The sequence below is a fragment of the Natator depressus genome, chromosome 10, assembly GCF_965152275.1.
Source record: "Natator depressus isolate rNatDep1 chromosome 10, rNatDep2.hap1, whole genome shotgun sequence".
NCBI classification, from domain to species: Eukaryota; Metazoa; Chordata; order Testudines; family Cheloniidae; genus Natator; species Natator depressus.
This window is the reverse complement of record NC_134243.1, coordinates 63,004,594-63,031,784: the sequence shown is the minus strand read 5'-3', so window position 1 is coordinate 63,031,784 and position 27,191 is coordinate 63,004,594. Positions and strand designations below refer to the sequence as shown.

General features: G+C 40.1%; 1 long non-coding RNA gene across 1 annotated transcript; it reads left to right on the top strand.

The window, feature by feature from the left end:
* The first annotated feature begins 12,857 nt into the window (after window positions 1–12,857).
* LOC141994539 (uncharacterized) lies at window positions 12,858–21,545 on the top strand. Its single transcript, XR_012641159.1, has 3 exons — window positions 12,858–12,975; window positions 17,879–18,065; window positions 21,434–21,545. It is a non-coding gene; the product is annotated as an uncharacterized LOC141994539 (long non-coding RNA).
* The last annotated feature ends 5,646 nt before the right edge of the window (window positions 21,546–27,191 follow it).

Genomic DNA, 27,191 nt, shown 5'->3' with positions numbered 1-27,191 from the left:
GGCAATCCATAGCTTTGTGCCTTCTGAACCCAAGCAGGGCTGCTTCTGGGAGATTGTGCCTACAGCTGTACAATAATATCTTGCTTTTCAGGATGTTTCTTCAGTCAATGCTGTTTGGCCAGTATACCTAGTCCACATCCCCAGCATGCTACTCCCTCAGGAGAGGTACAGTTGTGCTCCATGCGCTATACAATAATCATTTATTCTAGCCTTAAATATTCCAGGAGGAACTGCTGTTATCACAAAATGTAAAAAGTATATTCCACATCCAATAAAGATTTTTTTTAAAAGAGAAAGTCACCTCTATTCTACAGTGCCTTTACAATTCTATTATTTTAGCTACAAGTTTTTTCTTCTTGAAATTGAAATGACTGCATTAAATGACAAATATTTAACATGTAACTAAACAGGACGTTAAGAATGATATATTCATCTGAATTCGTAAATGTGCAAGGGTTTATTTAAAACCTCCTCAAGGCAGATTCATGACTGTGCATTTTATTAGCATAAATGACACTATACTGGGCAACATAATGCACCTGATGAAGCACTGAAAGAAAGACTGAAAGGCAAAACCCATCATCTAACATAGATGAGAAAAAGGTCTGAAATTTGTAAATGTCATTGTAATGAACTAAAATAAATATACTGAAGGCTCAATCTTGCAAAGTGCTGGATTGAGTCCTAGAAGCACTACGCAAATTTAGCTGATCTTCCTCTGCATTGAGCATAATAGATTTGTTACAATCCTATCCATCTGATGGAAGGATATAGATCTAAGATTGCTCAAAATGCTAGGGAAGAACCTCAGCTGGTGCAAATTGTCACAGCTCCCTTTACTTCAATGGTCCTATGATAATTTACACCATTTGGAGGATCTGTCTAACTACATTCAAAGCTGACTTTAGAATGTCTGGCAATGTTTTACTGCAGCTCCCTCTGTTCAGCATTCACAAGTCCATCAGATGTCTTACTTAAGGTTCCCACAATCTCAATTTAATTCTTGCACATATTCTTTGCCAACTAATGCAGCCTATGTTCCTTGACATTTTTAGAGCGACTTATGATTTTCTATTGGATTATATATATATATATATATATAATGTTTGATTGTAGGATTTTTTTTAAAACATACTTGGGGCAAAATCCATCCCTCTTGTTGTTCTATTCAACTTAATGGAGCAACACTAGGAATGCATTTATCTTGACACTCATATGGGGAAGAATCAGAGCAGTAAAAATGGTGTCTGTGGCACAGGTCACTTACATATCTGCAGGCTGCTCTCACAACCATAAATCATTCCTTGAAACATTGCACAAAGTGATTGTAACATTTGGGGGCTGGGGGAGGAAGGGAGAGGCAAGTTTCTTCTTTGACATTTTGTGCCCCACTGGGAAGGAGAAGAATAAACACTCCAAGGTTTGAAAAATTATCCACAGGCCTTCAACTACAGTACAAATTATTCCACGGATATCTGCAGAGGCAGAAATAGAGGGCATTCCATGAGTGGTGCTACGGCAGCATATGTCAAGCTCTGAATTCTGTGGAGCACATGTACATAAGACCCTAAGCATTCCTGCCCAGTAGTGCTGCACACATGGACGATAGGAACAGAAACACACTCATCACTTAGCAAACATACCAAAACAACTCAACACATGAGATGGCAAGGAGATATTTCAGAAGTAAGAGACGAATTTAAGGCCACTTGTACATAATGATGAAACAGTAGTATCACTTGAACAGTGATTATATTTGGCAGGACTTCTCCACTGCAGTGTCATATGACCCTCAGAATTAACCACACAATGGGCCAAATAATGAAGGCATTACTAATTTCATACACAGGCAAACGCCTAATGACTTCAGTGAGAGTTTTGACTGAGTGACGGCTTCAGGATTTGTCCCTACAATAACTGATTATATAAACAGTGATATAAGCAAAATTAATACACAGTGAACTGTTTCCATGCATTTTCTTAGAAAGATTTATTTCTTGGGTTTTATGTAATTAAAAGTACAACTAAAGAGAAGAAATGAGAAGCAATTTTATAAAAAGAACTTTTGAAAATGGGAATAAATCTTAAGCCATTTAGGGCCAGATTTTTAAAAGGTATTTAGGGCCCTAAAGATCCACATAGGTGCTTAGTAGGATTTTCAAGAATGCTTAGGTCCCAATATCCCATTGACAGTCAAGGGGACTTGGGCTCCAAAATGTCTAAATTTGTTTTGAAAATGGGACTTAATTTCTGATGTCACTTAGATGCTTTTGAAAATTTTACTCACTCGGACTCACTACTAGAGCTGATTGGAACTTTTTTGACAAAATATGTTTCTGTTGAAATATGCTGTCTTTTGGAAGCTAAACATTTCACAGAATTATCCTGATTTCACCAAAGTACGGGGGGGATGTTTTCTGAGGTCCAAGGCTCTACGGCCATTTGGGTTGAATTAAAAACCATGACCTTTTGGATCCAAAAATGGATGTTTTGATACAATTTTGTTTCACAAAAATATTTGAAAGGCTCTGCTTTTGTTCCAATGCCAAATGAAAACCAATTTCAAACCCATAAAAGTTTTAAGAATGGAATTGCCATCCTCCAGGCAGCTCCATTCACTAGTACTACCAACCTTTTCCTCGAAAGAGAGGGAAATAATAAGTACAAAGGAGGCCATTAGGGAGATTTTGTTGCTTATCACAAGAAAAAGATCTATGACTTGCAGGAATTATCTTTAGGGTTTGTGTGTAATATGCCTACAGTTTAAGACGGTGTACATGAGATTTATGTAAATAATTATTAGGATGAACTTTGAGGACATCTGTACATATAGACCACAAATCCTTTGTGCAAAGTATAAGTCACCAGGTTTCATACTGAACTTACAAATCCTGCCCTCTCCTTCCAACCTGGGACCAGGAAGAAAACAACCCCGTAGCTGCTCCGTGGCTTCTACATACAGTTCAAAGACCTGCAGACTACAATCTTGCTCCTACTTCAACACTGGCCCAACCAGCCTCACGAAAGCGGCTGCACTGCTGTGAAGAAAGCCACTTAACAGCAGTGGTTTGCAGCTTGGAGAGGGTTTACAGTCTCTGCATGGCCTCTGTAATTTCTCTTTCCCCATGCAGCAGAACCATGGCTCTGCTGTTCCATGGTTTTCAATCAGTGCAAGAGAAAGTGAGGTGTAAGGGACTAGGGTTCATATTAGGAACACTGGAATTTGAAACAGATCACCAGGGTGCAAGGTCCCTTCAGTGTTGGAAGCAGGAGTGTCATTTCACAATACGTGTGTGTGTGTGTGTGTGTGAGAGAGAGTGTGTGAGTGAGTGAGAGCGCGCGCGCAAGCGCAGCCACAAGTTCATAGTATACAGCGAATTTTTGACCTTTTTCTGCTCTTCTCCTGTAAACTATGAAAACACCTACTGATCTGCAATAGCCATGGTTTCTATAGAAAGTAATTATGCAAATAATGTAGTCTTTATTAGATTTGTTTGAGTGGCTGTGTGTGTCAAAGACTTCAAAGCCTTGGCAAAAGACTCCATTCTAATACGCTGGTACTTCAATTAATAGAAACACTCGCCCACTATTTTGGACCACATTTGGTCACTTTTAATAATGGTATAATTTGCCCAAGAGTATGCTAGGGTTTTTCTTTTTAAATAATACCTTGATTAGCAAACCTAAAATCAAGGACACACAGTTTGGTTTCAAAGACATCATCTGTAGTATCTTACTGTGTGCAGACCAGTGTGAAGCTAAACCCTTCATTAGGAACAGGAACTGTGTACAGAAATGAGGGATCAAAACTGCCTAATACTCTGTGTAGCTGCAGCCTGCAACTGACTTTCTGCGGGCTTCTTCGTTTCTGCTCCAGCAGAAAGTGTCGTGAGCTACCAAAGTCTACATAAAGACATAAAGGAAGTTTGGCATCTCTGCACTACCTGGATGACTTACCCGATAGCACAGCTTCCCCTTTTTTAAAGATCCCTTTACTGAACTAAAACACTATTAAATTAAACAAACTATACCAGATACAATAGTTGACTTAACAGCCCTTCAGGCTGCCTAAACACAACATATTTCGATCAGCCTATTCAGCAATCTTCCTGATCTGCTGTATGGCAAACCCCCAAGGCAAGTCCTTGTCTGCAACAGACCGTTCTGTCTCATGATCAATAACAGGGTCAGATTGTGACTTGTTTCACCTTGTGTGCCTACTCTCATTTCATTTGTCTCAGCCAATTGCTCAGGTATCTTAAGCAGATGCCTACTGTTGTTTTGTAAGATTTTGCCTTCATCTGTGAACACTGAGTTTGAGCGAGGTGACTTCTCTAATCACTGTAGCTTTCCCTGGGCAGTGCCCACCCTGCCATATTCTTAGTTTTTTCATATTTTTGCCTTATTCATATTTTTTTAACCTGTGGAAGAGGTCTTGCTCCTTCAGTGTAATATTTTGACTGACTTTGCTTTCCTAGACTTTTCCTCACTATTACAGACTCCTTAGTCATCCTGTTATTGTTGTCGTCATCAAGTATTTATAGGTATTTCTTGTAGAGGAATTCAGCAGGTGATATTCCATATTGCAGCAGTGTAGCTCTGTAGTTCAGTAATACTAAATATGGATCTTCTCTTGCATCCATGGCTTTTTTGAGCAAATTTGTCACCGTACGTAGTCCACATTCCACAAATTCATTGGTTTGAGGATATTTGGGACCGAATGTCTCGTGGTAAAAATCATACATTTTAGAAAAAGTCCAGGAATTCCCTATTCTTGAACTATAGTCCCCTGTCAGATATTCCTGTTGGAATTTCATGACATGCAAATACAGATTTAATGTACCTGACAACTGTTGCTGCTGTGGTATCTTCAAGTGTGACTGCTTCTGGGAGAGGGGTAAAGTAGATCATTGTAACCAGGTGGTGATATCTCCCCAGGCTGAATATGTCATTCTAATTCGGTCTCACGGAACTGCACAGTATCATTGGTTCCTTCTGCTGGGAGTTGCTGTACTTCTGATATGTCTTCACCATTTCTTTGATGTCACTGTTCATCTGTGGCCAAAATATAACTCTGAACACTCCTTTTTGCTTTGGTCATTCCCAGGTGCCCTGTGTGTATTCATTCCAATAGTTCCTCTCATCACTGTGGTAATCACAGTCTGTCTCCTTGAAGAGCATGCTTGAGATCACTGACAGCTCATTTTATAGTGGGACTAAGAAGGTGGGAAATCTTGATTTTTTTTCTCCTGCTTTACACATTGCTTGTATCACTGCTTAAAGAATTCCATCTTTAGCTGTTTCTGCTTCCATTATCCCATATATCTGGAGATCAGGACCAGCTCTAGGCACCAGCAAAGCAAACACGTGCTTGGGGTGGCACATTTCCAGGGGTGGCATTCCGGCCATCCTTTTTTTCCCCCGGCCCCGCTCAGTCAACCAATGAACCTGTGTGGGGCGGGGCGGTGGGCTCAGCGTGGAAGTCCCGGCCCTGGCCCCCTGCCACCTCGGGAGTGGGGCGATGCAGCTCCTCCCCACCTGCCCGCCCCTGCCACGTGTGTCACAAGTGGTGGAGGAGCCAGAGCCGAGCCCAGGATCAGGGCAGGACCTGCGGCCAGTAAGGGACCTGCTGCCCTGGGCGGCTTGGCGCTGGGCAGGCGACCCTGGTCTGTCCCCCTCCCCACGGCTGACCCGCCCCCCCAGCTGCTCTGTCGGTTATTGTCCCCTCTGCAGGGGTGGAGCCGGGTCTGAGATTGGGCTGGGGGCCCACGGGCAGGATGTACAGCCCCGAGCACCTCACTACAAACACTGCTATAGCATTATGCATTCTTTTAACATTACCAGTATCAGTGGCTTCTGGTGAGCTCAGTTTCTCAAAACTGAAAATTACTAAAAAATTATTTGAGGTCCATCATGTCTCAAAATCGTTTGTCAGGACTTGCATTAATTTCAATTGAAAGTACCATTGCACAAAATTTAGATTTCACTGAATTATTAAGAGACTACGCAAGTATAAAAACCAGAAACATTCAGTTAATATAAATTCTTTTAATTTATGAGAAACTGGGCGCACCGGAAGACACTAACTTTTTAATTACAGTGTATAGTTGAACCCAAATTGTTTGTAATTGTGATTTTGTTAAAATTAATGAGTACACTAGTAGGAAATTGTTTTATTTCACTAACTACAAATTCTCTGTTTTCATTTTTTAAAAAATTTTAAACAGTCAAAAAAACCCAAAACAACAACAAAAAAAATTGCAAAGTGCAAACATGTGTAAAAGCCAAAAAAACAAAAGGAGGGGTGTATGGGGGGGCAGGCCAACATTTGTTTTTGCTTGGGGTGGCAAAAAACCTAGAGCCGACCCTGCTGGAGATACAGCACATGACACTTACACGTTCATATGTACGTTTACTGCTTGTTCCACATTACCAGGCTGAATACTGTCCGATGGAGCATATGCTTTTGGGAATGTGTCTGTCTTTGCTAAGTGGTGTCCCAGCTGGAACTCTCAGGTCACAACATAATTCTGTATTTTCAAAAGTAGTCACTGCATTCTTGGGTACTCTATCCCTTTGTGTGTCCTGCAGTCAGTGGTTTGTACTCTGTTTTGAAGCTATGACCATATAGAAAGTCATGAAATATTTACATCTGGTGTAATGATGTACATGTCTCTTATTCAGTTCATAGTTACATCTTCTCTGCGTCTACTATAGCCCTAGATTTATGTGAGGCTGGGAACCAATCAGCTCCATGACACTAATAGTATTGCTCCCAACCCTCCTTTCGAGATGTCTGTGGAGAGTTTGGTGTTTTTAAAGAGGTCAAAAAATTGCAGCACTGAAGCGGATGTCAGACTGTGCTTTAAATCACTGAACTCCTTTTCATGCTCTGGTATCCATTCCCCATTGTGACCTTGTGGAGGAGATGTCTTAGGTGAGTTGCATGAGCGGTATAGTTAAGTATGAATTTGCTGATATAATTCAACATGCCTACCAGCCTTTGAATTTGTTTTTTATCTTCAGGTCTTGGCATGTTCATAGAAATGTAGGGCTGGAAGATACCTCCAGAGGGCATCTAGTTCATCCCTCTGCACAGAGGCAGGACCAAGTGCACCTAGACCTTATCAGATAGATATTTGTCTAACCGGTTCTTAAAAACCTCCAGTGACAGGGATTCTACAACCTCCTTTAGAAGCCTGTTCCAGTATTTAAACTATCCTTATTGTTCAAAAGCTTTTTCTATATCCCTTGCTGGAGAGTTAGCCAATTACTTCTTGTTCTACCTTCAATGGACATGCAGAACAGTCAATCACCATCCTCTTTACAAGAGCCCTTAATATATTAGAAGATGTATCAGGTTGCACCACTCTCAATCTTCTTTTTTCAAAAATAAAGATGCCCAGTTGTGGGTTCCCTCTACTGCCTAGTATTCAGTATTGCCTGAATCTTTGATACATCAGGCAAGATACCTTTTGAGGTCAGTCTCTCTCTCTCAAGTGTGTTATTTCCGTGGTTTGAAATTGGCCTTATTCAGTTTACGGTTATTAGCTCTCTCAAATTCCAGTATGCTCCTCAATGGCAGTGCTGCCCCAAATTATATCATCAATGTACAAGGTCATGCCTGCTCATCCCTCTAGCATCTGGATTACTGTACAGTGAAATACTTCTGGAGCCAAACATACTCCTAAATGCTGTCTTATCTGCCAAATGGTGTATTGAGGGTGCTGATCTTGTAGCTCCCAGTGTCTAAGGGGATCTGCCAAAATCCTGCTGCTGCATCTAATTTGCTGAAGAATTTCACTCCTGCCATTTCAGGCAATAGTTCACTTCTTGTGGACAAGTGGGAGTGTTCTCTTCATGTTCCATACACAGCTGCATAACAGCCATAGTGGCTTTTAGATACAGTTCAAATTGCTGTCTGAACCTCTGTCTGAGCCAGGCATAGTCAGAATTTCCCCTGAATCTCAGGGCTAGTGGGAGGATTTACTTGCAGTAGCACAGGGGATGTAGCAGCCATTTCAATTGTTACCCCTCCCACTGGGTCTCTCAGAACACTGTGCCTTCCACTCCGGTACCACAGAGTATCTTACTGATGACGATTAGACCCTTTATTATGAACAGGAGCTATGTACAGAAATGAGGCAACTAAACTCCCCATTACTCTGTGTAGCTGCAGCTGGTGATGGCCCTGTCCTGAACTTCTTTGTTTTCGCTCCAGAAAGGAAGTATAACAGGCTACCAAAAGCTATATCTAGAGTATAGAGGAAGTGTGGCATCTCTACACTTCCTGGAGCACTTTATCTATATCATATCATCCTTGCTATAGGGTGGTGATAATGGACTTAATCCCGTGAGATGGTGAGAACCCTGTGCTTCCATTAGTGAATGGGGGTAGAGAGCAGCCAGCACCTCCCATGGGTGGATTCACTGCTTCTAGGATTACTGCTTATCAGAAAACGGATAGGAAGAATATTGGTCTTTAATCTTAAGAGTGAAGTGGAACTTAACTAGTTACGCCACTGCCCACTTTGGGTGGGAGGTGCTTGAGGATGGACTGCATGGGTGGGCCTTCACCTCAGGGATAGCTCACACAGTACAGGCATCTGTATCATGGTTATAGGGCTAACTACACTTCATTCTCCTTTCTGGGATCACTGAGCACACTTCTTTAGGTGTCAAACCTCATGAATTTACCTCTCTTAGGGTAGAATTTCACAATTCTTCCACTCTGAGATCAGTCCCTGGGCTACAGTACCTTGAGTATCCACCCTGCTTACCCACCTGCTGTTCTTCCCTTTGGGAGTCTGTGACCAGTGGTCTACACTGATCAGGCAGCTTCTTAAGCCACAGCCTTTAGCAGTAGGAATAAACCATAAGAGAAAAAAGTTTTTAAAACAATGGTTTACATGTGTATTTTACCTAAAGTCTTCCAATGGTAATTAAGCAAGCCTAACTTCTTCAGACTCCCCCAAATTCCTGTGTCTCAGTCTTATTCTCCTTAACATCTACTGCCCATCTCTGGAGATGGCCCCCCTCTCTAAACCTGGATCCTGTGCACAGCAAAGGGAAGCTCCTTGCACCTTCTCCCCATGCATAGCCATGCAGCACCAAAGGCTAGTTTGTGAATCTGCCACATGTACTTGTAGCCTCAATTTCAATAATTACCTCAATATAGAAATCAATATAATTTTATTTTAAAAAGTGGTGTAGGAAATAAAGCCAAAAATAAATAAACTAGAAGAAGAGAAAAAGATAGTTACAAATCAAGTCTTCAAACCTAATAGGATTCTTTTTTCTTCCTTAATTGTAATCACATTTGAGAACTGGCGATGGATTTTTTTCTCAGTTGACATGACACATGATGTGGTAGATGCTGCAATGTTTTCTCCTGTGAACTACATGTATCTGAGATCTTTCCAACAGTTATGCTACAAAGCCTGCTTCAGTCTACTTATCCTTTCTTAGTGCTGTCACCATCCTCCTTAGAGAAAGAAGGAGAGATGTAAGGGGACTGTTTCATGTTCACTTTATGAATGAATTTAGTTATGCAATATCTCATAAAATGAGAATACCTTCTTGTGAAGTGTGCTGTGAGCATTTCTGGTGCCGATAAAATGAATGAGACTTTTCTGACAATGACACTATGTTTTCTATTAATTTATTATAAATCACTGTGCTAATCTTTGTAGATTTTAATCAGCAATGAGTTGTGTGAATGAATACGGAGCTTAGCTTCTTTTATATGTGAATACTACTACAAAATCCTATAGATTTTTTTTTTTTAATAAGTGGAAGTAAGAACGGTTTGGGACTTTCATTTTGGTAAGTGTGGCAGATTCTGATCTCAGTTACACCAACATAAACTTGGAGTGATTCCACTGACTGTAATAGACTTACTTCACACTTACATTGGTGTCAATGATTGTCTCTACTTGGCTGAAAGAAATGTTACAAATATGAATATTCAACATTTCAACATCACGGTTGAAAATCAGTCCTTATAAAAACTTCATGCTCTTTTTTACATTATTTTCAAAGACTTCATTTTAGTTTCCTCCATAAATCTTTGTAGACCACTGATTTGTCAGTTTTTTTGGCTCCACTGTATCCCATGGGTATTTAAACAAAGAAAATGGTAAGTAAATGGGATACTAGTTTGTAGTAGGTGGAAGTCAGTACAACTGTTTTTCCTATCAACATATGTACAGATATATAGAGCTTCTTCATATTCCAGATGTTTAAGCATATGGAGAGAAGAGATTCAATGAGTTGGAACCGCTTGATACAATTATTCTGGTGACAAACTCTCTAGCTATATAGTTCATTGAAAATTTTCTAGCATTGCCAAAGTAGCTGCAGTTGCCATTCACAGATGTGCCCACACCTGCATTTCCACCCATACCATTTATTACACTAGAAAAGAATAATAAGTTTAAGAAATGAGCCATGTGCCATATGTGGTCTATCCTCCCACTGATGAGCAAATGATTTATGTGGGTAACTCCCACTAAGAGAACAGATTCATTGGAAAATTACTTGTGAATCAACTGGCTTCCAGACCTTTATGTATGGATAACAGCCACCAGTTTTTATGACACATCCTATTTTGTAAATTCAAAATAATATTTCATCCAAGAGTCATTTTTGTATCCTAGCAAAATTCTAGGATTTTTGGTGTCACATAAAGATATCGGGCACATTATTCACTGCAAAGTTGCTATCAAATATTTGGCCCATCTGTGTATCAGTGTAACTTCAAGACACTACAGGATGTCTATGTACTTATAACAATCTCATAAGCTAAGCAATACCAGTCTTATTATTTGACTAGGAGAAGTCAATGACAATCTAGGTTCGGTAGGTAGAAAGTATATTGTTCCAAATGCAGGAGGTAGCACTGCACTCTTTGAGTAGGTACTGATTGAACCAATACCCTATTATAATGCTAAAGGGTCAATACTATACTTTAAGTTCCAACTTTTAGCAGAGACATCTATTTTTGTGTCTCTGCTAACATGATCATTAAAGCTCCCATGGAATTTTTCATAAGAGTTGTTGTGTCTTAGCCAAATTCCAACATTCTGCCTACCTAAAATGATCCTATATTTTCAGCTAGATAAAGTAAATGCTTTCTATTTACTATTGTGTAGTATTGTTACATGGTATTGAAGAGCTGCCCTGTTTCATTTCAAAGCTGGCTGCATTTCAATAATGGGTTAAAACATAGAACATTACCTTGTCACCATTGTGGCAAAAATAATTATATAAAATATAAGTGGTTATTATTGTCTTTTAGTACTCTGCCTTTTTCCTAATCCGAATTTTGCCTAAATCAAAAATTTGAGACTTATGAACATGCACAATAAATACGGTAATGGTCACTCCTGACAAGTTTTAATAAGCCAATATAGGTGCTAGGCAATCGTAATAATTATCCTTGAGAGGTAATTACTCGTTTAGTGATTTTTTTCTGATAATGGAAGTTCCTCAAGCAGCTCACGATTTCTATTAATTTCTTTGTTAATCAAAATTACTCAATTGTTTTTGCAACTTTTAAAATAAATTACACTGTGCATTGATCACAAACTGTTCCCCAAAAATGTTTTAAACTTCATATTCAAAATTTGAGTGGTGTGTGTTAGGTGTTGTTGATCTGTAAGTCACCTTGTACTGTTTCTGTTCTCTGAGTGTATGAAAATAAATCAGGAGCATGCTTTGAAGAAGCTACTGGGCTCTGTATGTGTTTGGGAAAGGTAGAAAATAAGCAGGATTAGGGAATATTAAAACTTTTTCCATTCTGAGCCACAGTACTGTCTCTAAACCTTATTCCTGGGGGTGGGGGTGGGGTGGAAATGGGCAATTAAACCAAAAAAGGATCTGACCACAAACTTCACAACTATGACCATATTTACACAGACTTAAATTTTGTGACTGTGATATGAGAAAATTAAGTTTAAATTGTACCCCAAGCAAATAAATCTACTATGAGTCTGGCAAGGGGTTTTGCGAACCCCATCCCTTTTGCTCATCTACTATATACTTTTGATTCAAATAGTCAAGCTTATGAGCTAGAAATGAACTTCCCATTATCATTTGTGTAAGGATATCCAATGTAAATTCTTTTTTAAATTCAAGCAACTGCTTATGGAAAATATTTTATGATATTCATCTGGCTCTGCAGTCCAGAAAGGAGGACTACAAAACCTACATATCTATTCTAAAAGTGTAACGTTAGCTAAGAGCTTTTGAGCTTATGATTAATATTGCTGTTTGTTACCTTCTCTGGGAAGACCATGTACAACCACAGTGAAGATTTTGCTGTCTTTCAAGTAGAGAGAGAAGCCAGTTCAGGGAGAAACAGTGAAAAGTTTCAGAGTTAAATTTGCCTACATGCTGTACAGAAGTCTCCTTACCAGTCTTGCATTTTCCCTATAGTCTGTCGAAGGCAGGTAGCCTAACCTACAAATCCATGATGTCCACTAAATCTGATGACAACAGTCCTATTAAATTACCTCAACAATTGTAAAACATCATAGCATTTCACCAGAACTTAGACATGTAAGCAAGTAATGAAATCAGAATCTGCTCCTTTTGGCAGGTTCTCCTCAGCACGTTATTCTACTTATTAAAATGTTGACTGATTTCCTGAGGTTTGAGAGTGGGGATGGGGGGACAGGATAAAAATATGCTGTTCTAGCAGTCTCTTCCCCACTCCCCAAAATACCGGTTCTCTTTCTGGACCCATTTCCACACTTGATTACCTCCTAATTCCAACTGCACAGGAGTTTCACGGCCTTTGCAGCTTCCTAGCTAGTCTCTCCCTGCAACTACATCACAGAACTGCTATAAAGAAAGAACAGGAAATTCTCTCCATCCCTTCTTTGCACACCATTTGACTTCCTCTCCAGAGACAGCAGAAACAAGTAAATAACCCTTCCTCTTTTTCAATGGAGAAGACAGAGGAAAAATAAGGTAATTTTTCCATTTCCTTAGGATCACTATTATGAAATGGCTGATAATAGTGTATGGGAAGCTGCATTTATGAACTGTTATCTATTCAATTTCCTACTGTAATGGTGCATTGTATAAATATTACATTTCTATACTTACTGTAGTTAATTAAACCCTTTAAAATGTGACAGAAAATAAATAGGAGATTATATCAAATAAAAGGCTTTGGAAATCTGAAATGCAGTTTTTGGGTAAGGGGGGAAACATCCTACTGATAACACATTTGACCTTTTTTGTGTTTCATTCTATGCTGTTTGCTCCAACTTAGATCTCTGCCATTGTATGTTGTTGGTTACTAATACTGGATTTTTTCACTGAATAGTTTAAAAGGTCCACACACATTAGAATTTTTGTCTTGTATTACTCAAACTGAATATTAATATATAACATAATAAAAATATTATGGCTTCAAAGTAATACAACAACATTTTCATATCTTTTCTATTACAGACATACCACTCTTCTGTTCTACCCCACTACAAAACATTCTGAGTAGAAAGGGATGGCATACATTTCTGTTTGTAAAAGGAGCTCCATTCACATTTCCATGGTGACATACACAGCTCTTTTCTTTGTTACTCCGGAGTAAAATGTGCAGGATCTCTGCCACATACTAGAAATGCCAGTACTTGCCATTTTAATTGCAAAAAGTCCTTCCCCCCTTCTAATTCTATTATTTTTGTCATGCTTGCTTGCCAACTTCCTTGGAATAACTGGCTCCTTCACAATACCCAAGTTCTAGCTGAGAGGGCAGGAAGCATAGCCTTCTCCAAAGCAACTGCACTGGCTCAAATCCTGCAGCCCTCAGTTTTTACTAAATCCTTACTCACACAAAACTCCCTTGATTGCAATGTTTGCAGTGTTGGTCCCAGACTAGGAGAGAGACAAGGTAGGTTACAGTGGGAATTTTGACGGAGTAAAAACTGTGTCATGACTAAGATCTGGCCCACTACAAAGGCATACAAAGGTTATAAAGGCATCAATGGGACTATTTATGTGAGTAAGTATTATTCCACCTAAATAAGGACTGCAGAATCAGGATTATAGTGTTCAATTAGCATGGTCCTGGAGACCAAATTTTCCATCCCTAATAATATGTTAGTTTACTACTGGCCTATGGAGGGATGTCTTAGGAAGACTTCAGCTTGGGAGTCTGTTGTTGCATCTCAGTTATAATAATCATCATTTTTATCCATATAGGCATTCAGTTGAAAAGGAAACAAACAGTTGTTGGTTTGTCTTTATACTGCTCACTCCCCAGGTTACAGACCGCAGTAAAAATACTGGAACAGATTTTCAGTTGGCATAAATCAGCATCGCTCCAGCTGAGAATCTGGCCCATTTTTTTCTTTTAATGTTTCATTGTGTTCTCCTTTTTAATGGAATGCTAATTCTTCCTGCACTGCAAATGCAGTCAACCTTAAACCTGTTGTGTCAACCTGTTGTGTCAACCTTAAAAAATCAAATCAACCATATGCACATTTCAACAGCACGTTTTGTACACGTTTTGTTTTACATCTTTGTACAAATGCCCTAGGGCAAATGCACAAAGATGTAAAATACAATAAAATAAATATTTAAAAAGCTAAATAAGACAAATGGATTTTTCATTTTGACCTAAAAATAGACAGCATTTTGGAGTTATAAAACATAAAGGAATCACATTTCATTGCTGTGGAGTACAGTGAGTAAATGGATATGATCCATTAGATTGTCTGTACAAGTAGAATAGATAAAAGCTATTTAAGAAGCGGAACAAAGCCCCTTGATTAAGTCTCCAAAAGACAGAACCAAGACATGCAAAGCCTTGTAAGTTGGTATCAGGATTTTAAAATCTAACGTATTATTACTGTAGACCAATTAGGTTCTTTTCAAATAGGGGTAATACAATGGAAAGACTCACCTAGTCTGGGAAGCTATTTTCAGCACCTGATGAATTCTGTACTTAAAAGCAACATTCAAGGGAAGTTGCTAGAATACTCACAAATAAAAAAACAGAAGCAGTCAAGTTAAGATGAAGTGAAGAATATATATAAATTCTCTGTTTTTTTAAAATACAGGGCTTAATTGCCTTTTAGAAGTTTCAAAATAGAAAGCATAGTTGGTAGGGAAATGCATTTCCATCAGATAATCACTTTTTCAACTGACTTGTGTGCATTCTGCAGAGCTCACATTTGCTTGCATAAATTAGGTAGCGAGGCATAGAGCTATCGGACGTTCATGTACTAGTTTGAGTGTGTGCATGAAGAAACATGGGCAAACAAAAATGTTGCAAGCCATCTACTGGAGGCCAGTTGTAGATTTGGCTCTGATTTTGTTCCTATGTTTAAAAGGGAGGTGATATTAAAATGGCTATTTTTTGTTTTCACCTTTGCTTTATGCACCAGTATTACTGATGTAAACCCAACCCAGAGGCTATTGCTAACCTGGTAAGTGATGTTGCAGAATCAGCAGAGAGAGCACAATATAAAAGCAACTGGCTAAAATTTGTTTGAATTTTTTTTTAAAAAAAGGATGGTCTTTTTGTCAGAATGGAAACTTCTGCAGGAAGTGTCAACAAAAATGTTTTGGGAGGGTTGTTAAGAAACTGAACCCCACCCCCTAAAATGATTTTTTTTTATTACAACTATTTTCAATGACTGATCCCCCAGACAGAATTTTTTGGTTTTTTCAATTTTATGACAAAAACCTTAACTTTTGAAGAAAAACATCAATGCAAAATGATCATTTTTGTTTTTGTTGAAGGTTTGCAGGGGAACAAACACACCAAAAACCAAAAAAACCCAAACATTTTTTAACCAGCTCTTCAAGTAATCCTTGTTGTGAGTCTCTAAAAAGGAAGCCAAATTTGTGAGTGTCAAATATTGTTTTAATTTCTTGATGACAAGCAGGTGGATATAAATTTAAACACACATCTGGATGATTTTCCAGTTCAGAACATAATATTTTTGGCCCAGATAACATATGTAGGGAAAGAGAATGGTCTCTTTAAAAGATGGTATTTAATGATTTCTTTTGAGTTGCACCAGACATGATATCCCTTTTAGACTTTTGGCAGCCTTTGATACTGCTGATTACAATGTTATTTTAGTTTACTTCCTGTCTATTATGGTACTGTCTGGAATAAGGACAGGCTCACTTCCTCTTAGTGATCAATAGTGACATCATTAGAGGCCTTTACTTCTGAGTCTCTTTAGGGTGTACCACATGTTTTAATATTAGGATTTTGGGCCAAAAGTAAGTAGTGATTCTTTGGTGCCCTAGTTGAAAGACTTAAAAGGGTCTGATTTTTGTTTTTTTTTTTAAAGTGCTGAAAACCCAGCCTCTAAAATTCAGGTCTCTTTAATGCGTCAAATTGGACCAAACAAACAAAAAAAAGGCACCCACAATTACTAATCACATTTGAAATTTTTGGCCCTTGATCTTTAGCATATACAATAAAGTGCAGGCTGCTGTCTGTGCATTTAAGATTTCAAGTTTATATGGATAATACAAAGATTTCATGCTTCCTTCTACCTTAGATAGAGCTGTTACAGCTATGATTGATCTGTTTGCATGAGGCTTGGACTGAATGGAGTTTTAAGATAACTCTTAGCAATATTGTTTATTGATTGACATGGGAGATTGGTTGGATCTGCATTCGTGCTTCTTTATAAAATGATTACCCCCCCCCCTCAAATTTAAAACCTCTGGATGCTGTATTGTCTTTAGAGGCACATTTGATAAGGATTTTGCATGTTAGAAAAGCCTCTATTTATTGTCCTCATAATGTCAGTTTATTGAGACCCACACTCAAGAAGAATGCTATTGAAATGTTGATCAATATCATTGCTATTTCAAGAAAAGGCTGGTACTCTAATTCACAGTTTTAGGTTTAGCTGTAGAATTTTTTTTTTAATTCTGTCATATGAGAGATAATATTAATGTAACTGGAGGAAAATTGGAATAAGTATTTTTTGTGGTTCACCAAATCTGTTTCTCTCTTTGGTGGTTAATGAACTGCAGAAGACATAGAATGCCACATATGGTTCAGTGCCACAAATATGTTTCTGCAGTAATGTAAATAATGGGATCCTATGCTTTAAATCACCTTTTCTCATGCCTTTTCTCATGCATTGATAGGGCTGGTAGGTCTAGAGTAGAGCTGAAGTAGAACTAGATGGAAGGGGGAAACGATAACAGTTTTCAAGTACATAAAAGGTTGTTAACAAGGAGGAAGGAGAAAAATTGTTTTCTTTAACCTCTGAGGACAGGACAAGAAGCAATGGATATAAATGCAGCATGGGTGGTTTAGGATGGACTTTAGGAAAAAAAATCCTATTTGTCAGGATAGTTAAGCACTGGAATAAATTGCCTATGGAGGTTGTGGAATCCCTGTCACTGGAGATTTTTACCTGTCAGGGATGGTCTAGACCAGTGGTTCCCAAACTTGTTCCACCGCTTGTACAGTGAAAGCCCCTGGCGGGGCAGGACAGGCCGGTTTGTTTACCTGCCGTGTCCGTAGGTTTGGCCGATCGAGGCTCCCAGTGGCCGGGGTTCACTGGTCCAGGCCAATGGGAACTGCTGGAAATGGGGCGGGCCGAGGGATGTATTGGCCGCCACTTCCAGCAGCTCCCATTGGCCTGGAGCAGCAAACCGCAGCCACTGGGAGCCGTGATCGGCCGAACCTGCAGACGCGGCAGGTAAACAAACCGGCGCAGTCCGCCAGGGGCTTTCCCTGCACAAGCGGCGGAACAAGTTTGGGAACCACTGATCTAGAGGATACTTAGCCCTGCTTTGAATGAAGGGGACTGTAGTAGAAGGCCTCTCGAGGTCCCTTCCAGTCCTAAGATTCTATGATTAACCATGCTTTTGTCACTTCTAGGCTGGACCACTGCTGTGCACTGTACTTGGGGCTACCCCGAAGATCTGAGGCTACAAGCCGTGTTGAATGTGGTGGCTGCCCAGCCGTAAAGTGGAACAGGCTGATATAATCATCATTGTATTACCTTCCTATTTTCTCCTGGATGTGGTTCTGGATGCTGATGGTAGAATGTTCCTGAGCATTAGAGGTTGTCTCCAAAATTGCCTCCCAATAATTTGGTTGATTTTATGGCTGCCTTGTTTGTTTTAATTTTTGTGCCCAAACCTAGACATTGCATGATTAGCATTATATACCATTTATTTTATATATATAAAAATACATATGTATGTAATGAGCCAGATTCTTGGCCCTTGTTAAATCTCCTTTGCACTGTACCGCATGGAATTGCTCTGATGTAAGGAAATCACCTGGTGGCTTTTAACTTGATTTATGTCACCTGATTCCTCTGCTCTTTGCTTAGCGGTATACTTGGAAGACTGGGTTGTGGCGAGGGTCAGAGAGTCCTGCCCTCCAGCAGTCTGGGCTACTGGATTATTTCTGTTGCCATAAATTGGAGTAAACACAGAGTTGCTCTAGCTTATGCCAGGGGCTAATTCAGACCCCAGGAAGTCCAGGATCTGGGGAGGCATACAAATTATTTAGAGCCATCTTTCCCGTCATGCTCCATTACACCAACTGTGAACCGAGCACAGATGAGGATCCAATCCCATTAGTTTTTATTTAAAAAAAAAAGCAAAGAAAAAAAAGCCCTGTATGTAGGCGATTAAGTAAAAGACTGCAACATTTTCATTCTTGAAATTGTGCAATTTCATATATTTTTGTTAGCACCCCCAACAAAGTTTCCAAGGCCAATTTCCAGCACTTGTTTGATGGCTGCACTTGGTATCAGAAAATGAGAAAATGTGATGCCACTTTTAGCAAACTAGTAGCAGTGATTGTTCAAACAGTTTAACACTCACAGCTAGTTTAAATTAGATTACAAACATTATTTAAACAACAATGCCTGAGAGGGAGCACCTAGCACCACGTAATGGAAGGTATCAAAGTGAACAGAAGGCAAGATCTGAAAGGCATAACTGCTATTGTAAACTTCAGTTTTCAACAGGAATTATACAGGACTAAAGATTCTATTTTCTTGTGGACGTTTACTATAGTGTAATTCCTGCTAGATAATGATTCAGTCTTTCCAAGGGAAAAGTCAATATTTAATATCCAATGTGTTGTGGTTTATAGGACATATTTCAGTCAAATAATAGCAACTTAGACCAAATTAGGGCATTTCTCCCCCTCCCCCGCAAAAAAGACTGGATACGTGCCATGAATACAAAAAAATCCCCACAGTTTACTGTAATAGATTCATAGCAGCACTCGAAACTGCAGACTTAATATCAATAAATTCATGGTCCTTATAGATTCAATAAAATGTTTGTTTCTGTTATAAATGCAAGCATAAGACTCTACAGTTTTATCCCACAAAGGCCTGTGTTTTCGTAACTGACAAACATTCTGAAGTTTATCTTCTAAGGTTTCTAGATCATTCAAATGTTTTGTTATTATTAAGGAAAGTTTCCACTTGTAAGTTGACAATGGCTCAGTAACTGCACAGTTTTACATTTCTGCACTCCTACATATTTGCATATTTGTAGTTTCATGCCCTCTGAGACTATCTCACAGAAATCTCAATTTTTGTAAATTAAAACCTATACATTAAACTGATTTATGATTATTATGGCTAATAATAAATAATAATAATACTTGGTATGTAGAGAGCCTGCTCTCCTTTCCAAAAGTAAGTCCCTGATTCTGGATTTACACCAGTGGAACAACACCAAATTTGGTTCATCCAGCCCTTTACATTTGAGGCCATCAAAGCATATTAAATAAGACTTGCAGTACACTGAGTGGAAGTGAAATATTATCCCCATTTCACGGATGAGGAAACTGAGGCACATAAAGAACCTATGTCAGAAATAAAATCCAGATCTCCTAGCTCCCAGTTATGTCTCAGTATTTTTAAAATCAGGAACACCAAGCAGGGGTACTTTCAGATAATAAGTTTGGTTTTGGCCAATATCACAGCTTTCTGATGTACATTTATTTTGTTCGTTCTTCCTTCTGTTCTCATTAGATGTATTTTATTGAAGGTTAAGCCCATGCCATTTTTAACTCCATCCTTCCCTCCCCCAGCTGCTCAGTTCCAACTCGGAGATGACAATTTATAGAGAAAATCGTTTTGTAAAGCAAAATGAAGTAATTGTTCAGTACTTGACCAAAACAGAGATTGCGCCTTTGGATATAACATGAACAATAGAAGCAAGCAGCAGATAGGATGGTGATAAGGTTAACAATGGTGGGTTGTTACACAAGGTTTTTAACAACACTCATATTAATATTAAATGAAATATATAAAATAAGGACCTGGGTGTAGCATCAAATAACTGGGGGGAGGAGGGAAGAAACAGACATTATGGAGAGGGGCTGGTGAGATAGGCAGCAGATTTTCTTTAAAAAAAGATTTAAAATAAGTAGTAAATTAACTATGGCATCATACATTATCCTTGCTAATGTTTCAGTGCTATTACTCTGACCAATGTAAATCATTCACTGTCCTTACACATACTTCAACCATGAATGCAATTATCTAGCAGCTTTCTAAAAATAATTAAAATGTAAGGGCTTGGCTAATTTGAGATACTCCCATATGGCTCCCTGCATAGCCTGAAAAACCTCTTACAATGTATGAGCACACACGCACAAAAGCAGATTTTACAAGATACCTGGCAGTGTACCTATAGATTTTGGATTAAGAGGTACCTCCTTACATGTAATTACAGTATTTGGAGCTGTTAGGAAGAATCTTTGCTTCTGAAAGTGTTAAAGTCAGTTACATATTTTACTGAGCACACATTTCATACTTGCATTACAAGAGTCATATTCCAGCTCTGCATTAGTTTACCCCAAAACTATTGGGAGATCAGATCCCAGCTGTGAAGGTCCCCACAAAAAGACCAGCAAGGAGGTGACTACTAAGATAGGTCAGTTAATATGCGTGCTAAAATATATTGGCAATGACCCTTGACACCAGATCATTCTCATTCTGTGCATCTGGCTCCGGGTGATCAATGGAGAGTGGAGTGTTTGAGAAGGGCTAGAAATGGGGTGCAACAGGAACAGGGGAAAGTAGTTGAATCTCCGAGGATCTTCCCCCCCCCCATCTCCACCACCCCAACTTTGCTGCTTATAACAATATAAATGAGGCTGTCTTCATCCTTATAAAGTTAGGGACATATAGGGCTTGATTCTCCTCTTACACTAGTGTAACTGGAGTAACCCTGATTAGTCAGTGGAATCCTGGTATACAAGCAGTTCAAGTGGGACGAGAATCATGCATTAACAAAAATTGAGATGATTTGCACATAACCTGCAACAGGCCTTTGCCATGAGGCAAACTTGAGGTGGCCGCTTCAGGTGCCAGATTGTGGGGGTGTGCCACTAGGACCCAAAGTGTAGAAAATTGTGTCTACTGCTGATGCATACGTATTCTCTCTGTTCTAGGTGCACAGAGATGGTGGAGTGCTGTGCTGGAGGAAGGAGGGCACAAGAGACATAACAAGCAGGCAGGAGAAAAGGTGAGAAGGAATAACAGAAAGCAACAGGAGCTGCAGGGAGAGAGAGGAGGAGGAGCCTCTTATGTACCTCTCTAGCACCCCCAGGAACCTGGATTGATTAACACCAGCTTCTCAGGGAGCTTCCTGTTTTCTGCTGCTTTCCTGAACCCACTTGAGGAGAACAGGCAGTCAACTGAAGTAGTTGGAGCCAGTTAGGCCTTTAAGACGCTGATATCTTCCCTCACTCAGGCCCAGCTACCAGCCTGCTTATTTGTTCCCTTCAACTGAGTGTTGAGAATCACTACAGCTGGCACAGAACAGCAGTCATGAGTGAAAGAAGAAAATGCCCCTCTGGGGCAGCATTCAGAAAAAGAAAGAAAGCAAAGGAAGCGTTTCTATCTAAGCAGGAAGGAGCTCTCGAGAGATACATAGACACAAATGTTCATAGTGAGCCTTCCGGCCCCAGCGAGGATGTGAGTGGTGAGGAGATGCCTGATCTTCCAGTTAGTCAGAGTGCAGGTGACCTGGCAGCTACTGCAGCATCCATATCTCCATCTCAAACGGATGTAATCATGCACATTCCTGAAGAAAAAAGTGTAGATCAGAGAAGAGTGTGGTGGAGGCACAAGAAACAGCTGCTGCTGACCTCAGTTCCTTAAATCTAGATGATCCAGGACTGTGGACCCACTTGAGCAGTAGCCTGAGGGACTTCCGTGTACTGCATGGGCCACAGCAAGTGAAAAACTTCATGTTCCCCAAAGACAATGAAAACAGAAGTTTCCATCCAACACATTACTGGCGTGAAATTCCCAATGGTGACAGAGTGGAGACGCCATGGCTTATGTACTCAAAAATCCAGAATGGTGCATATTGTTTTTGTTGCAAACTCTTCCAGTCGAACGTTCCAGCCACATTGGGTTCCACAGAAACAAAGGACTGGAAAAATCTGGCTAGAAATCTGGCATGCCATGAGAAGGCAGCAAATCACCAGAGAGCATTCCACAGGCAGAAAGAGCTTGAGATAAGACTAAGGTTAACAGCCACCATAGATGATCAGCATCAAGAGAAGATTGCATCAGAGTCCCTTTACTGGAAAAATGTTCTGAAAAGGCTCATTGCCATTGCGAGAATGCTTACTACCCAAAACCTAGCACTGCGTGGCACTTCAGATCAGCTGTATGTTCCAAACAATGGAAACTTCCTTAAAATTGTGTACCTGATGGCCGAGTTTGATGCTGTACTCCAGGAGCATCTAAAAAGAGTCGCCACCCAAGAAATGTACACACACCACTACCTTGGAAAAACAATTCAAAATGAGACCATACAGTTACTGGCAACAAAAGTCAAAACAGAAGATTGCGGCAGATCTGAAGTCAGCGAGATATTACTCTGTTATTCTGGATTGCCGACATCAGCCATACGGAACAAATTACTTTAATGGTGCATTTTGTAACAACAACAGAACCTAGTGAAAATGTCCCTGCAGTGGTGACTGTCAGAGAGCATCTTCTAGAATTTATTGACATTGATGATACTACGGGAGCTGGTATGACAAATGTGCTTCTTAAAAAGCTGGAAGATACGGGAATTGCGATAGTTGACACAAGAGGTCAGGGCTACGATAATGGTGCCAACATGAGAGGAAAGAACAGAGGAGTGCAGACACGGATCCGAGAGGTAAACCCTTGAGCTTTTTTTGTCCCATGCAGCTCTCATTCATTGAACTTGGTGGTCAGTGATGCAGTATCAGCTTCTAGTAAGGCTGCTGAATTTTTTTTAAATGTAATTCAAAGCATCTATGTATTTTTCTCTGCATCAACTCATCGATGGCAAATTTTGAAGCAACATTTGGGAACATCCTCTCTGACACTGAAACCACTGAGTGCCACACGATGGGAAAGTCAAATGGAGGCGATAAAGCCTATGAAACACAAGACTGGGAAGATAGATGATGCCATAGTTGCCATTATGGAGGATAATGCTATGACAGGAACTGTTCGTGAGAGAACAGTGGCAGAGGGAAATGGAATCACCAGAAACATACATAATTTCACATTTCTGTGTGGCTTAGTGTTGTGGCATGACATACTGTTTGAAATAAATGTTGTAAGCAAGAGACTCCAAGGTGTTGACCTTGATATATCTGGAGCAATGGAACAACTGGACAAAACAAAGTCATATCTACAGCCTTGCCAGTCAGATGAGGGATTTCAAAACGTTCTGAAGAGTGCACAGAAGTTGGCAGAGAAACTTCACACTGAAGCTGTTTTCCCACCCACTCAAGAATACAAGAGTCACCGAAGAAGACGACATTTTGATTACAAGGCACGGGATAATCCCATAAGAGACCCCAAACAACAATTCAAAGTTGAATTCTTTAACCAGGTGCTAGATTGTGCAATACAGTCAGTTGAAGGACATTTCATGCCGCTCAAGGAACACAGCAGTATATTTGGGATGTTGTATGATATTCCAAAACTCCTCACTACACCTGAAGAAGACCTACACCAGCAATGCAGGGCACTAGAGACAGTGTTGACACTTGATGACATGCGCAATATTGATGCGAGTGATTTAGGTGATGAACTGAAAGCTTTTCAAGATACATTTCAGCAGGGTCAACTCCAACGGCTGTCTGGAATATATGTGCTCAAATAAGATGACCGCCCTCTTTCCAAATGCTTTTGTTGCTCTGCGCATACTTCTAACAATCCTTGTCACAGTTGCCAGTGGAGAATGCAGCTTCTCCAAGCTGAAGTTAATAAAAACACATCTACGCTCCACAATGACCCAGGAGAGGCTGGTTGGCCTTGCAACCATCTCAACAGAGCATGAGCTGGCCCAGACTGTGGACCTCAGGAAGCAGTTCAAATCTTTGCAACCAAGAAGGCAGGGAAAGCACCACTTTGATTATTCAAAGAGATAAAAATACCAGTGTTTACTATGCAGACAAGAAAAGTTAACTTTCAAACGCCTGAACAGCAAATGTAAGTGTTACTTAAAATTTTTGAACAAGGCATTTTAAGTTGTTAGTTCTCCTTTATTGGGGTAGGTAGCAGAGCAGTATCATGAGAGGAGTAAAACAGGAAGAAGGGAGAATTGAGACCTTTTAAAGTTTTGGCCTAAGCAAGGGGAAATGGGGGTGTCATTTGAGCTCCCCGCCTCAGGTGCCAAAATGTTGTGGGCCGGCCCTGACGTGCAAACTGTACACAGCTAAACCTGGGTGGTACAGAAGAGACTGCACTGATCATACAAGAAGGCCATTTTCCTTGTTGATGAAGGTTAAAACCATGAGCTTTTTTTGGCAAAAAGATCAGACAATTTAAAAAAAAAAAAAAAAAAAGATTCTTTCATGGTCAAACGTAAGGCTAAAAAGCCAAAATAAACCAAAGATAACCACAGTGCCAAAACAGTTAAGCAAAATCTTTAACAACAAAAAAGCAAAAAGCTGATATTTCTTTCCTGGATGGTCCGCTTCCAAGGTGCAACACTAGAAATCTTTGAATAGAAACCTAGGCATTCAATAAGAGCCTGATTATATTTTACCTACTAGGTTTAAGGGAATTTGAAGACATCTATGATTGAATATCACACAGAAAATTATGCAAAACATCAACTGCTTCACAAGATCTGTAAGGATTGGAAAGTATATTTGAGTATTTTCTGCATACCAATGACACCGCAAACAATGATTTTACTCAAGGGAAGACTGTAAATGAAAAATAAAAAGGGACCACAAATGTCAGTCGGTAGTTTGCAATAATAATTCCCCAGATAAATGGCATGAGACAAACAACAACAGAAAACAGATAGACGAAGCTTGATGAACCAGACCAAAATCCCAGGTGAAAAAGAAAGGACTGATTAGTAGCATTATAAGCTACAAAAAGTTTATGAACAGGTAAATGGCATCATAACTCTGTGGTAACCAGAGGCAGGAAGGGCATGTCTGCATATTTGCAACTGAGTAGTTTCAACTCTACGAGCTGGTGCAAAGCCAGACTAAAGGCCTAATTCACCTCCCATTGCAGACTTACACCATTGCAACACCCATGACTTCAATGGAATTATCCAAAATTTACACCTGTGTATGTGAGGTCATAACTAAATCAGCCCACCCAGCCGCTGCACGGCCCCTCCCGGGACAGGAATGTATGCACAGCTGGACAGAGAGACAGGTACAGCCCGCTCCTCACGACATGTTACTCTTATTTAATGTCCTCTCCCTTGGATACAGCCGCTCGCCTGCTAGGCCTGGAAAAAGACTCTGGGAAGGGGGGTGGCTGCTGTCTGCACGTACCCGCTGGGGGGCCAGAAATAAACCTTCAATCTTCAAAACACACTGGCTTTACATCAGTATAAATTTGTGCTGGCTTTAGTGATATGGTGGAACCATCAAGCTGGCTCTTTCCACCAACACAGGGGACATCCCTGTCTGTTGTAGAGCCAGTTTAGCTGACTCTATGACTTCCTCCACAGGAGACCCTGGTGCAGGAGGTCTATCCAGATTGCTGTTGCATACTAGCTCTTCCTGGCTGCTGCAATAGTTTCTATGAGCCGTTGGCAGCCACATAAAAGTTAGAGTGGTGCTCATCTGCATCAGGCCTCCAAGCCCTGCACTGAACTCACTTATGACACAGGGATAAATTGGCCCCACTACTTGATTGGAGTTACTCCTGAGTTTCACCAATATGAGATGAGATCTGAAAACTAAGACTTAATGATAAAATCAAATATATGCCACTGCTGCAAAAGCTGTTTCACTACCCCCTTCTTACCTGCCACTGAAATAAACAGGAGGTTTATTTCCAAGAGACTGGATGAAAACTAACTGAATCTAGTTCAATTAATTGAGCTCTTTAATTATAATAGTAATTGCAGCCATGTTCTAATGAGGTGAAAGCTGACCCTGAGTAAGCAGGAATATAAACTAGACTGGTGAAGAGCCCTAGGAATGGATATGACTTATTTAAAGCAAGGCAAACAAGGATCAATTAATCAGCTGATTTGAGGTATTTTTCTGAATAATAAGTGTAGTCTCATCATTAATGAAGTGGATAAATTTAGGGAAACAAGTTGATAATGGCAACAAAGAAAAACTAAACATCAAAACTATGGCGTGTCATAAGGCAACCCCCACCTGGGGTGACCTGTGGCAGGCTGTATCTGCCTCAGTTTCCCTTTATCTGCCCATGAAAGGAACATAGTCACTCAGTGTGTGATACAAAGTCCACCTCTGGTCATAATTTATTCATAGTTCCCCAGAAATCTTGTAATAAAACCACTCTCCAATTCCCACAGTAAACATATAAAGATATTAGGGGTTTTCCATTACCCTCTCTGGGAACATCACTTCCAAGTCACCCACCAAAAAAGTCAATCGCAGCACTATGTTTTCAGTTCCTTTATAGCTCCTGATCCAGGTCTCCACCTTTCAGGTCCCCCAACTTGAGAGTGACCAGTCTTCGTACAACACTTCACTTTTACCCCAAGTGCTCCCCATCCTGCAGTGCTCCACTTCTCCAAGCTTCCCTATCTGGAGTTCTATCCCTACATAGGGGACCTACCCTCCTGCAACAACCTTCTGGCTTCTGAGCTTGGCTTCCTTGACCAAGTTGGATCTTCCCCTTTTCCTTGGGCCACTGCCCAAGCCTCCCACTTATCAGGGGTCCACAGATTTAGTCAGTGCTCACCAACAGCTTCCT